This window comes from Alligator mississippiensis, chromosome 1, assembly GCF_030867095.1.
Source record: "Alligator mississippiensis isolate rAllMis1 chromosome 1, rAllMis1, whole genome shotgun sequence".
Lineage (NCBI taxonomy): Eukaryota > Metazoa > Chordata > Crocodylia > Alligatoridae > Alligator > Alligator mississippiensis.
This window is the reverse complement of record NC_081824.1, coordinates 210,602,809-210,617,403: the sequence shown is the minus strand read 5'-3', so window position 1 is coordinate 210,617,403 and position 14,595 is coordinate 210,602,809. Positions and strand designations below refer to the sequence as shown.

The window sequence follows — 14,595 nt, the reverse complement described above, 5'->3', positions numbered from 1 at the left end:
CAAAGTTAACCAAACTCTGGCGTGCATCCACCGATGCATCTCAAGCAAAACCAGGGAAGTCATCCTCCTGCTTTACTTGGCCCTGGTGAGGCTGCAGCTGGAGTAATGCATCCAGTATTGCCCCCCCATCCCCACTTCAGGAAGGATGTGGAGAAGCTTGAGAGAGTCCAGAGGAGAACCACTTGTATGATCCAAGGCCTGGAGGGAAGGCCATATGAGGAGAGCCTGAGGGACTTGGGACTTTTCAGTCTGGAGAAGAGAAGGCTCAGTGGGGACTTGGTGGCAGCCTACAACTTTCATAAGAGGGGTACATCGGGACCTGGGAGAACATCTGTTTACAAGAGCTCCCCAAAGGATAACAAGGTCTAACGGCCATTAACTTCAGGAAGGCTGATTTAGACTGGATATTGGAAAAAAAATATTTATCGTGCATGTGTCCAGGGTCTGGAAGAAACTCCCCACTGAGGTGGTGCAAGCACCTACTCTGAATTTCCTCAGAAAACAGCTAGATTTATTTCTTGCTAGGGTCACTTGATCCCAGCTGACTTCCCGCCTATGGTTGGGGGTGGGGGTGGCTGGACCCGATGATCTCTTGAGGTCCCTTCCAGCCCCTTATGTTTATGAAATCTATGAAATGTATGAAATCTATGACTGCCCAACACAGCAGGCAAGTATCAATTTATTCTGTGAAAGGGAAGGGGCTGGGGAGAGTAGGTAGATCAAGGCCTCTGCAGTGAGGGAGGGAGTGGGGAACAGGCAGGAGCAGGGGCTGGGGTGAGTGGGGCCCTGGCAGGGCTGGATAGTGGGACAATTGGAACCCGGGTGACTTGTCTAAGGGTGTGGGGGGGGGGGGGAGTTCCTGCCACTGCGCATACCCTGGCAGAGGCCTGGGGGACATGTGCCCTGCCTTGATCTGTGCATGGGCTGAATGCAGCTGCCAGTGTACTCTGGGCTTTGCTCCCTGAGGAAGTTGCCCCAAGAGCAATGTGATATCACGTGCCTGGTGCCACTGGGCTCTGCCATGCCTCCCTGCCCACCTGGCACCAGGACACATATGGCGTCATGCAGCCATCAAGGCAGCTGCAGCAGGAAGCAAAGCCCAGCCTGCAGCAGCAGCCGCCTCTGTCCCGTGCACAGATGGGGGTAGGGGGCATGTGCCCCTTGGGCCTCTGCCAGGGTGCATGGAGCAGTGGGAGCCCCCCTGCACCCCTGGAGGAGCTGCCTGGGCTCCAATTGTCCCACCACCTGGCCTGGCTGAGGCCTCACTCACCCTAGCCCCTGCTCCTGCCTGTGCCCCACTCCCTCCCTCACCACAGAGGCCTCAATCTTCCCCCCCAGCCCTTTCCCCTTTCCCACAGACTTACCTGCGGGGCGGGTGGGGGCACATGCTCAGCCCCACCAAATAATTTGTTTTCCCTCTGCCTACAGAGGAGAGGATGAGGGAACTGGGCTTATTTAGTCTAGAGAACTGAAGACTGAGAGGGGATTAAATAGCAGCCTTCAACTACCTGAAGCAGGGTTCAAAAGTGGATGGAGCTAGACTGTTCTCAGTGGTGGCAGATGACAGAACAAGGAGCAATGGTCTTAAGTTACAGCAAGGGAAGTTTAGGTTAGATATTAGGAAGATTTTTTTCACTAGGAGTGTAGTAAAACACTGGAACAGGTTACCCAGAGAGGTGGTGGAAACTCCATCCTTGGAGGTTTTCAAGTTTGGAGGTTCCCAAGTTTTGACTGGGATGATCTAGCTGGAGATTCATAGATTCATAGATGCTAGGGTCAGAAGGGATCTCAATAGATCATCCAGTCCGACCCCCTGTATAGGCAGGAAAGAGTGCTGGGTTCAGATGACCCCAGCTAGATGCTTATCTAACCTCCTCTTGAAGACCCCCAGGGTAGGGGAGAGCACCACCTCCCTTGGGAGCCCATTCCAGACCTTGGCCACTCTAACTGTGAAGAAGTTCTTCCTAATGTCTAGTCTAAATCTGCTCTCTGCTAGCTTGTGACCATTATTTCTTGATGGTCCTGCTTTGAGCAGGGATTTGGACTAGATGATCTTCTGATGTCCCTTAAAACCCTAATTTTCTATCATTTCTATGATTTCTAAGGAAAAGTATTACCTGTACTTCTTATTTGCCATGGACAAGTGGCAAAAGAGAGTGTTACAAAGCAATGGAGGAAGATGTGAAGGGGGAGGACTTGGACTGGGAGATGATAGGAGGTGAGAAATGCAAGTATGGGGTGGGAGAGGGACGAGGCACCCAGCACACTACTACCAGTCACTTTGGTTTGATGTTATCGGGCACTATTGCCTTTCTAAATCATTATAAGTCATTTGAGGATCCTAATTCTGTAATGCGTAAAGGTCCTGCAAATACTGGCTGCTCTGTTTGATGTCAAATAATCATGTCAAATAGTTCAAAAATATTTGGAGCAAACTAGAAAACATTTGGGTCCAGATTCAGTAAAATACACAGCTAGGTGCTCCCAAGGATCCTGATTTGATTAATTAACAGTCTTAATACATCAGATGTACAGAATGGGGGACAAATTATGCCCTGCAGTTGAACAGGGACATCAGCTGAAGTTAAAAAAAGAACCAGAAGGGCTGGTTTTACTCACTGATCGCAACCACCAGATGGTGAAATCAGAGAAATGGTTAAATCTGCTCTATAGGCTGGCCATTAGTTAAAAGAAACAACACCCTTAGATATAAATATCCCTCTGTAGAATAACGGAATTCCCTTTGAAGATATTATTAAAATATTTTTTCTGTATGCAGTGTATACATGATGGACATCCAAGGAGGCACAGAGGGTAGCAGGAGAAGATGAAGATGAAACTGATGAGTTATTTATTTTAATAACTTCACTCAAATGTAACAGGTAACATGAAGTTCATTGGAATAATCAAGGGATCCATTAAAAAAGGCTGTTGGTTCTGTGTTCTGACAGATATTATTAACTGAGCAGGAGAAAAGCTCTCAGAGTTCACAGGACAAAGATTTTTTGGAATTCAACACAGTCAGATTTCTCAGGGATCTTTACAAATTGAAATTAAGTCTTGAGGTTGGAGAGAGAGACCATAGTCAACTTTCAGATAACGGAGAGTTATCAGGGTTGGGATAATTGAAGTTCAACTGTCTATTTGCCTACATTGTAGCCTACCTTTGAACCTTACCACGGCATCTTTAAGTCTTTTGACATTTATGCAGTCTGAAACCCTGAAAGCTCTGAGTTTAGACAACTAAATTAATGCTTGTCAATTTAGTCTTGGATGAAAGACAGGTATTTTGTCTCAGTAATATTCCTTTCAGATTCTTCTATGCCAAAGCTCAGATTCCTGAGCTAAAATTTAAGAAGCTACAAAGGTATTTAAATACAATTTCAGTGGGTAAATAAGGTGATTATTTTTTAGGGGATCTTTACTGAGATGAATGGAATTCCTTTGGCTTTTAATGTTCTTTGGCCCCTGTAGAATCCAAGGGACCACTACAGGTTGTGGTAGTTGAGTAGACCATTAACTGGCCCCCGCTGGCACATACATACTATTTCTCTGCCCAATAGAAAAGCAACTCTCATAATAGTCCAGTGAGTTCTTTCATCTGACAGATGATAATCTCAAATATTGTAACCTCCACACTGTGGGAAGGGGGGCAGATAAATATAACATAAATTCATAACAACTGCAAGGCTAATGCCAAGACTGTGACCAGGTACTTTACTTATATTTTACTGTGAAATTTGAAGTGAGCAATTGTAACTGCTCAGGATAATTGAGTGGGATGCTTGACGTTAAAAAATCCTACTGGTGCCTGTGCTAGTGGATAAGGAAAGTCAAAAAGAGGGAATGAGGCAAAAAACAGTATTCAACCTGCACTGTGTGGCTACAAAAGTGGGATCCCACACAAGAGTGTGACACTTGATGTGCACTGTTATGCTCTGAGAAGTGGACCGTGGATGCAAGAACAGGGTTCAAATGGCATGTCTGGCTCCAAGTCCATCAGGTCCTCATGACACTCCTTTCTGTAAGCATCAGACATGTCTGCTGGCACTGAGCACATCATCCCACAAGAGAGCAAAAGTGAGCAGCACATGCACTGATGCCTGTTTACCCTGTCTGATGACTCAGGCTTTCTGTTCCACTGGACACGTCTGGCTGCATATTGGGGAGCATGTGGCTGCCCACATGCTGCTGGCTACCTGGCATACTGCCAGGATTTGGACCTTAATTCTTTTGTTTATGACATTCAATGAGTGCGATGAAGGCAACCGAGTACAAGCAGCCTCACAATGACCTGCCAATGACCTCAGCTCCAACCTGGGGAGATCACTCTTACTTGGAGAGGTTAAGGGACTCATTTAATTTAGAACCTTAAGCTGGATTTAAACAGCAGTTTCAGTGTTTTTTTCTAGTAAGCTCCAGTTTCATGATTGGTGCTTATGGCATCACAATGTTGACAAATCACTGAGATATTAACTGTGCACTCTATTTTAGCCCTTAATTGTGGCCAGTCTGATTTTTTTTTGAAGGATTTCAGTGAAGCAGTCACTGTAGCATCTTATTTTATATTTGAACAGTAAGACTTCAATATTTCCACTTCTTGTGTGCAAGTCGCTTGTTACAGAAAGGAGCAGGGTGAGTATCAAATGGAATATTGAAGAAAAGTTCAAGTGTGAAGGGGGAGAATAATTGGGCAAAGCTTTCATTAAGTCATATGCAGGTTTTTTTCAGTCTCAAATGGAGAAGATTTCTAAGGCCATAAGAAAACAAACTAAGTCTAAGTACGACCAACTCCAAGCAAGTCATGTAAGCCAAACCACAAGACAAAAAAAAAATCTTTTTCTGACTATTCAGCATCCCTCAGCCCACCTGAGGATGTAGACGAATGTCCCAATTTCAGGAAATGGGGATCTGTCAGAACAAGGGTGGGTATGCTTTTCCAGAGATAAGGAAAATGTCTCATCACCAAACAGGTCCACTCATCATAGTTGTGAGAGTATCCTGCAGAACAAAATATAGTCCTTCATCCAGGCAGGTGCCAACGCTTTAGGTCTTTCTGAATCATAGCCAGCCATATCCAGAAATGAGTATCCAGTCAATGCATGTTACACAGCACTGGCGTAACAGGCTGTTAAGGGAGAAGGGCTTCAAAATGAATGAAGAGCCACCTTCTCCACCAACTTACATTTCAATACAGTTGCAGTGTGCATAGCTTTTCTGGAGTCTCAATGGGGAGGGCCACTGCAGCCGCAGCAGGTAATATTCCCACTACCAGGCATCCTCTGCATGCCATGCCTCATGGAAGAGCTCCCCACAGGCCTCACAGATGTTATGCAGCACGCAAGCTGTGAAAATGACCCAAGGGAGGTTGTCTTTGGTGAACTTGAGGTGGGCAGTGAGGGTGTGCCAGCAGCCATTAAGAAGCCTGAAGGCACACTCCACCAGGTCATGGGTCTGACACAGGCAGTGGGCCTGGTGGGGGTCCAGGTGGCTGATGTAGGGCCACATGAGCCAGGGCAGGAGCAGGTAGGTGGGGTCCCTGATGAGGAGGGGCAGGATGGCCATGGCACCCAGCTGCAGGTCTGGCACTCCAGTCATGAAGTGGGTGCTCTCCACCAGGCCCAGCAGGCTGGAGCTCTGAAACATGAAGGTGCTGTGGGCATTGCCCACCCAGCCGATGCTTATGTGCGTGAAGGCCCTGTGGTTATCCACAATGGACTGGAGCACCACTGAATGAAAGCCCCTGTGGCTGTAGTAGGGCCAGTCCCCATGGGGTGGGCAGGTGACGGGCATGTGGGTCCTGTCCAGGGCTTCAATGCACTGGGGGGATCCCAGGGCACGGAACCCTGCCACCACTGCCAGGGGTCATGCACATGAAGCATGGTGTCTGCCAGTATGTCCTGGAGGGTGCTGCATACTTCCAGGACAGCCTCCCCAGTGGTGGCCTTGCCCACACCAAACAGGTGGCTGACATACTGCAGGCTGGCAGTTGTGGCAAGCTTGAGCAGGGCAATGGCCAGGTGGCTGTCTATGGGGAGAGGTGGATGCGTGACAGTGTCCTGCTTCTCTAAGTGGGTCTAGAGTTGCTCCATCAAGTCCCAGAAGGTGGCCTGGGTCATGCAGAAGCCCTCCAGCCACTGTTCATCATCCCAGGTGAGCTGGACGTGTCACCACCAGTCCTAGCTGGCCTGGCAAGGCCAGAGGTGGTGGGGCTGGAGGCCCAGGATGGCAACGGTGGCCCTGGCAATGGTGTCTAGATGCCCCTCATCACCATCCCTGCTGGGAAAAGCTGCACGGTGGTGGCAGTGGTGGCTCCAGAACAGCACACTACGGTCAGGCAGGCAGTCACTGTGTGGGGGAGAGCCAGGTGGGCCCAGACAGCCATAGGACAGGTGGCAGTTGGTGCAGAGGGCCAGCAGAGCCAGCACAGAGGCCAGCAGGAGTCCGGGACACAGGTCATCACCAGGGATCCAGGTTTTCCATTTCCCATGGGAAAACAGAGAAAACCCCTGATTCCCTGCTTTTATCAGAGAAAACACAATTTCCCCTTTTAGCAGAGAAATCCACGGATTTCTCTGCTTTTGCAAAGAGCACTTGCAGGCTGGAACAGTTCCAGCCTGCAACAGCTGACTGCAGAAAGGGCAAGAAACCCCCAGCCCTGCCCAGAGGGGGTGGGGGGGGAGGGGAAAGGGCGGGGCCAGAGCCTCTGAGTCAGCCAAGGCTTGCCCTTTGCCCCTGGAGCCTGGAGGTAAATAGGACCTGGGGGTTGTGGGGCAAGGCGGGGGAGGGAAGGTGGCTGGGAGTGGGAGGAGTGCTGGGTGCTGCTGGCCCCAGGCAGCACATCACAACACCTCCCTGCCTCCCCATCTCAGCCTGCTCCATGGAGCAGGGCTCGGGGGTGAAGGAAGGGGTGCCCCTCTGTGGGCTGTGGTGGTGGGCAAGCAGTGTGGGGTGTGGCAGTGGTGATGCAGTGGTGGCTACTGCATGTGGACTGCACACATTGCCTGGCTGGTGGGTGGGCAGGGGTGGCTTATATGCAGTGGTCACTGCCGCTCCACAGCCAGCCACACAGCTCCCTGGGCATGGCTGAATAGCAGTGAGGGGTGGTGGCTGTGGCAGCTGCGTGCCAGCTGGGGGGTGGGGGGAGCTCACATGTGGTGGCCACCACCGCTGCTGTTTGGCTGGGGAGCCATGCCCGCAGAGCTGTGCAGCCGACCAAAGGGTGGCAACAGTGGTGTGGTGGCGGCTGTGGCCGCCACATGCAAGCCCCCCTGTCTGTGGGCATGGCTCCTTAGACAAGTGGTAGCAGTGGCGTGGGATGTTAGTGGTGGCAGCCGAGTGCTGCCCAGCTAGCCGATGGGGGTGGGGAGCTTTTGCACATGGCAGCTGCCACCGCCTCACATCACTGCTGCCGCATGTCAAGAAGCCGTGCCAGTGGATGGTGGGGCTTATGCCACCTCTGCGTAGGCTTAGCTCCACAGGCAAGCAGCAGCGGTGGTGGCTGCCACATGCAAGCCCCCCCACCCCTTGGCCATCATGCAGCCACCACAGCCACCACCCCACACTACCATGGAGCCATGCAGCTGGCCACAGGGCTCAAGCAGTGGTGCAGTGGCAACTGCTGCATGTGAGCCCCCCCCACTCCCTCCCCTGCTGGCGGGCTGGCACATGTCCAGCCCGCACACGGTGGCCATCATGGCACCACTAGTGCTGCACCCCACAAAGCTGTGTGGCTGGCCGCAGGAGGGTAGCACGGGGTGCAGCGGTATAGTTGCAGTGGCAGCTGTCATGTGCGAGCCCTCTCATCAGGCTGGCCGGTGTGTGTGCAGCCCACAGAGGGGAACCCCTGCCCTTACCTCTTGGCCCTGCTCCTGGAAGCAGGCACAAGGGCATGGTCCCCTTGCTTCTTGATCTGGCCCCCCCAGCACCTTCCCTTTCCCCTGCCCTGCCCCGCCCCTTCCCCCCACCACATACCTGCTGGGATGTATGACAGTGTCTGTGCATACGTGTGTGTCTGTGCCTGCATGTCTGTGCCTGTGTGTGTGGGGCTGGGGAGCTGTTGTGGGCATCAGGAGGGCTGAGGAGGCTGTCGGGAGGAGTGAGGGGCACCAGCAGTGGGGGATGGGGGCGGCTGTGGGGGGCCTTTAATTTTAATCAGAGATTTTGGGTTTTTAATCAGAGATTTTGCAGTTTTTAATCAGAGAAAACCAGGATCACTGGTCATCATTGCCAGGGGCAGGGGCCAGGGCAGCCATAGCACAGGAAGGCAGAGTGGTCAAGGGAAGATCTGCCACGTGATGTCCCTGCACTGTGCATGCTGCTCCTGGGCAGGGAAGTGGCTGTCCAGGGAGCAATGAGTGGGGCTGTCTTTTAAAGGTGGGTGCTGGGTGCTGGCAGCTGCAGCTGGAGCTCCCTCCAGTGCCAGCAAGGGACCATTGCAGGGCTGCAGGAAGTTTAGGCCTGAGAGCAGCACAGCTTCTCCCTAATTCCTGCATGTGTAGACACCTGCCTGAAATGGTTTACACCAGAGTAGCTTACACCCGAGTAAACCTAGCTTAGATCAAATGCATATGTAGACACACCCTGTATGAAGGAGAGCCAGAGAATAGGACAATTTGCAGACCATTTTATTATGGCTAGAGGAAAAATGGTTGTGACAGTGTTACCAAAATATCAAAAATGGGCTAGAGCCTCAGCTGCAGCTGAGACACATAACCTAGCTAAGGAGGTGAGCTCAACAATGCTTTTGTCATCTTTGTGACTCTCTGACATTGAGGTCAGTTCTAGTCTATAACATAAGACTTGGAGTATCCTAAGGGCTGACATAGGGACTTATTACTACAGCTTCCTTCATATCAGAGGAATTCTCAGCTAGCCAGTTCATCTAGGTCTACTGTTTCTTTTCATTGGTGCAAAGGGACTGTACAATGCAGAGAATATAATCAAGATATCAGGCAAAAAATAATAATCTTTTTGGGGGGAAGGGGAAAGGAGAAGCACTGAGATAGGACATTGCTGTGACTTTAAACTGAATGAAGTGAAGATTGGCCTAGAATATCTTACTGAGCAGAAAGAGAGATACATAGTAAGGGGTGATGGCGTAAAGGTTTTATCAGCATGAGTTCTGCACAGCCACATTACTCACCGGTGACTCTGGTTTACAGCTGACTTGCGACAGATGAAGTGATAAGAAAGACAACTGCCCCTGAATTTCCAGGTAGCTACTGCAGCCAAGTCTGCTTTGTCATCTGTGCTTTTGGTTTGGAATATGTATTCTGTCAGTCAGAAATGCGCTAAGTTTCACTGGAAGGGGAGTCAGAAAACATGATAACATTTTTAGTTAAGTACTGAGTTGGTAACCGAATGAAAAGAATAAAAAAGATAACCTCCACATTTAATGTAGTTATGTATTTTTCTAGCATTTCCCATATCTGGAAATTATGCTATGAGCCTTCATTAATACTCAACCCAGACTATAGTAAAATATAGAGAATGGACCAAGCTTTATTTATGGCTGCCAAGATGGAATATAATTTCAGTTCCTCCAGTTTCCAAATCTTGGGCATGAATCTATGAAAACTTATTCCCTGCTCTTGACAAATGCCTTGGAATAAAAAAATATTATTATTGTTTACTTTTGAAGTGGAGCCTGGAGCTCAAAAGTATGAGGACTCTACTGTGCTAAATTGCTGTACAAACTCAGAACAGAAATGTCTCTGTCCCAAAGATTATACAGTCTACTAGTTATGGTCAAGGATCTCAACTTTTTTAGAATCAAGGGACTCCTCATTAGACTCAAGGCACCACTCATAAAATGACAAGTTTTAGTGTTCACTTGTATTTTTGACCATGGAAAAATAAGAGTAGTCTGCTATTCCAAAGAACTCAGAGGGCAAGTCTACATGAGATGTTTACTATGGAGCTGCCTTATTAGCTCTACAGTAAAGTCTCAATGGGTACGTCTACATGTACCCCTGACTGCACATTTGGTACTGCACAATTATTTAATACTTTCCTTAGCAAGTACTAAATGACTGTGCAGTACCCACCAGCACTGTGTAGTCCTGGTAGTGCATGGTTATGTTTAGATGCTATGTTGCTGTAGTGACGAGCTACAGCAGCGTAGCTCATTGCTACAGTGGCATAGCATCAGCATCACGGTTTGTGCCTGCTGCTACATCACTGTAGTGATGAGCTATGGCGCTGTAACCTGTTGCTACAATGATGTAACATCTCATGTAGACACACCCAGTGTCTAGATGTGCAATTCTATTAGGCTGCAATAAACTAATAAGCTCTGCCATAGGATAGTACCTGTAAATATACTAGTACTTATTTGTTGTGAAGCAATGCACATGTAGACACTGATGGGGCTGGCTGGGGCATGAGGGTGCTTCAGAGTGGGGGATGCCTACTGGCTAGCCCCACACTGAAGCACCTTTGTGCCCCAACCAGCCCCTCCAGAGCCCGTTGAGCCAGGTCGGAGCAGCCCCAGCTGGCAGACTGACCCCTGGACGCCCCTGCCAGCCAGAGCTGCTCTGTCCTGGCTCAACATGATGTGGTCTGAGGCTCATGTTCAAATGGCAAGCCCAAGAGCAACAAACTCCAGGGCAATTTGCACTGGAATTTATTGCTTTGAATTAATTGCCTGGTAGACATGCCCAGAAAGAGCACAGCAAGTCAGAATGTTTTTGATACTATGGATTCCTATTTCAAATCTTTGGTTTATCTTGTGAATCATATGGAGGTGTTTTCTACCCCATGGCATCCTTAAAAGGATCTCATTGCACTCCCTGGTGCCATAGCATCCTGGTCAAGAATCACTGTCTTATGTCTTTTTGTTATATGTACAGAGACCTAAAAAACTACTCTTTCAGAATCTGTAAAATTAGCAAAAGCTTATTATGAAGTTGTGGATGCTGTTTGACTTTTCCTATCAGGGTTTGCAGGACATTTCTTTTGACAGGCACAATATGAAAGTATGATGAGCAGCCTTCTTCCTGCTCTTTATTTAATATTCTCACATATTCTGTCTGAACTCTCTGAGCCAAATGTTCAGTGGGTCCACACACACATAGACATCATGTATATTTTCTTACCAATCTTTGCAGGAGCATCTTCTGCTATGTTGCACCCAAATTGGTATTTAAATATCTAAAAACCTCTTTTCATGCATGATTTCAGTAAATGTTTTCACTGACATGGGTGTGCAAAGGCACATCTATTCATCTATTTTTTCATAAGCCAATTAAAACTGTGAGGCCTGATTCTTAGTTTGCATATCTACACATGCTGTTAATTCGAAGTAGGCTTACTGTTCAGTAAAAATACTGTGCAGTAAGCCTACCTGGAAGCACATATATACATGCTGCCTCTTGGGAGCAGGAACTCTCCTCATGCAGGTAGCTCTCCGCCCCAGCTCCATGATCAGAGTGGGGTCTGGGACATTGCTTCCAGCCCTTGGAAGCTGCCTGCTGCCGGAGCAGGCTCTGATTGTAGAGCCCAGGCTTGGACAATGTCCCTCTGCCCTAGCAGCAGGCCGCTCCTGACCCCAGCTCTGCAATCATAGAACCAGGGCTGGGAGCTTCCTGCTGCCAGGGCAGGGGGACATTTTCTTGGCCTGGGATCCATGATTGGAGCTGGCCGCAGCAGCAGGAAGCTCCCAGGGATTGTCTTCCCTCCCCGTTGTCCAGGCTGGCCTGGAGCAATTTGTTCCCTGTCAGGTATCTAACTATGCACTACTGCACAGTAGGTACTATGTGATAAATCTACTACCTGTATTTACAGGAAGCAGAAAACCATGCAGCAGACTAATCTACTGCGCGGTAGTTCCTGCTCATGGTTACCTCGTGATGCTTTACTGTGCAGTAGTTAGTGTACTGTGCTGTAAAGCATCTTGTGTAGACGCACCTAAGTGGTATCAACTGGTAAAGTTAACATCAGCTAAGGATCTGACCATTGCCCTTCAATTGCTTCATTTTGGAGGGATGGATTAATGGTGGGGATTAAGTTCCACATCTGTGCATCACTGGCTAGAAGGACCTCCATCTACGCTTTGAATACAGACAAGGAGGTATAAGCCTTGGTAACCTTTAACCTCAACAGTGGTTGGTTTGCTTGTTTGTTTGTTTGTTTTCCTAGCAGGAAACTGCTTTACTTTTCTTGGCTACCAAAAAACTATGGGAGTCCCTTCCATTATATAATTTTGTCATAAATCCTGACATGGCCCAAGAGTGATTTTTTTTTTATATGAACAAAATGTGTAAACATGGGGAACTTCTCATTTAAGTGGGACAGACCTTACTGTTCACCAACACACCCCTTGGACCTCAGCCCTTACTGTATTCCTGGTGGCGTTCTGCCTGTGCTGGCAGTCCAGGCCATCTTGTCTTGCTGCTTTGCCTCCCAGCTCTGCTCTGTAACTCCATGTGTAGTGCTTGTGTCATGCTGTTTACAGAGTGTGACAGAAGAGAGAGCAGAGTCACTGTGGAAGGAAAGAGGGCTGGGCCCAGTGGCATTGGGAAAGCATCACTGGAGGAAAGTATCATCTGTAGGGGCAAAGGAAAACAGAACTGAGGAATGGGGAAGGGGAGTAGAGAGAGAGAAAGAAAAAGGGAGTACGAGAGGCACCTCTGACATTTTTTGCAAGATACAAAACCAGGATACAGAAGAAAGGAAATTAATGGACTTAAAAGAGCATAAGTGAAAATACAGGAGGCAAAATCAGATTGGGAAAGAAGGGGGCAACACATAAGAAATCCAATAATCAAAGGAGAAAAAATACCTCCAAGAGAAAACATAATTAACAGAATGGCTGAGTCAGGAGGAGTGGAGTAAACCAGGACATTTAAAAACATTTTGGTTAAAAATACTGTTGAAAGAAAGCATCCTGAGGAGAAACAAAAAGCAAAAGGGGTGGGGGGAGGGATTTTGCAGAAATGGAAAGGAATTGGGTGCTCAATGCCCAGCGATTTTTGGTGTTGGTGTCTTTTACAATCTCCCCCCAAACTGCTAAAACTGCTAAAATAAAGATTAACAGAGCTTTCTAAAAGGAAAATTTGAAATGAAAGAAGAAAAGCAAAACAGGGCAAAACAAACAAAAAGAGATGCTCTGTAATTTTGTTGAAAGTTTGTTGTTACCAGATTTTCTTGATAAATGTCTCAATATGATGTCTTTTTTTCTGAAAGCTGAAATGCACAAATACAGCAAATCAGTCCTTCCCAGCAGAAATCCAAGTAAACAACAGATTATCTCCTTCCATGCCTGGCATTGTTGTTTTGGTTTATGCACATTTTCTCTTCAACATACAAGACTGTAGGTAAAGAAACTGGATGACAGACTAGAAGGTCAGCAATACTAGGGAGGAAAATGCAACCACTACAATTATTACTGGAATCTAGAACTCGATTCAGGAAGCAGTTGTACAAGTCAGTCTTTGGCCAAGCTCCTCATAATAATGTTCTGGATATACTATCATTTTGTCACTGCTGAATCAGTGAGAACAACAGAAGTAAGGGTCATCTATGCTTTCTGTTGGGGCATGACTCATGTCTCCTGTTTATTAAAACAGTATCTATTAAGATGAACAAGTTCAGTAGGTCTATACAAAGTGGCTAGTATTTGCTTCGGATTTGGATTTGGCCAATTCGGGGGACAGTGATTTGATTTGGTGATTCGACTCACCGTCCCGAATCGATTCAGCCAGATCTGACGTGGGTGATCCCTGCTGCCCACCCTCCCCCCACCCCGCACTGCCCTGTGCTGCATGGGAGGGGGGGCTCTGTCTCTCCAGAGGCCCCAACAGCAGCATGCTGGTGAGTGCAGGGCTTTTTTTTTTTTAAAGTGCCGGGACACTGGGGCCGGGCAGAGCAGCCATTGACAGGGCTGGGAGAGTTGATGGGTGTTGGGGAGCACTCTAGGGGGCTGCAGTAGCAGGCAGGGGATGGGGCCTCCTGGGGGTCCCCCCATGGTCCCCCCCCTTCCCTGCCCTACCCCCCCACTTACCAGCACAGAGCCCGGGTCCAGCTCCCTGGGGCAGCAAGCAGGGACTGCCCAAATCTCTGAATCTCTGAATCTTCTCCAAATTGATTTGGAGGCTTCAAATCAATTTGGACCATTTTATTGGTCTCTTGATTAGATTTGGATTCAGAGGTTCAGCTGCCAAATCGGGTGGAATCTCCTCTGAATTGAATCAGCAACTGAAGCTTCGCACAGCCCTAATGTTCAAGTATTCTGTATGCACTGAAATCCTGCTTCATGCCTATGAGGGATATCTAGCAAAAATATTGGCACTGCTCAACTGTCTCAGGGAAGCAAGATTTAAGGAAATGAGGACAGGGGCACACTCCTCTTATAGAGCAAAGAGATCTGTTCCATGTGGATGTGGGCAGTCACTCCTTAGCAGTGCTGTTTGTCAGAGAATAATGCAAGGCTGGATAGAAATGAAGGACAGAGAATTTTCTGCTGTGTATTTCCTCTAGGCTGTCTCTTCAGGTCTGGAAGACAGCTGCTATGACTAGAAACCATTCACTGGAAAGTGAATTGGGGCATAGGCCAAGACATTTTGGCAGTCCAAGGCCATGTTTGGATTGGAG

The 14,595-nt window shown here is 48.3% G+C and overlaps 1 long non-coding RNA gene across 1 annotated transcript in view; it reads right to left on the bottom strand.

Moving 5' to 3' along the window:
• Window positions 1-12,902, bottom strand: part of LOC109286499 (uncharacterized) — a 41,345-nt gene extending 28,443 nt beyond the window's left edge. Inside the window, exons 1-2 of the long non-coding RNA XR_002094567.2 lie at window positions 12,341-12,902; window positions 9,146-9,303 (exon numbers count right to left, since the gene is read on the bottom strand). This is a non-coding gene — a long non-coding RNA (uncharacterized LOC109286499). The remainder of the gene's footprint in view (window positions 1-9,145; window positions 9,304-12,340) is intronic.
• Between the last annotated feature and the right edge of the window lie 1,693 nt (window positions 12,903-14,595).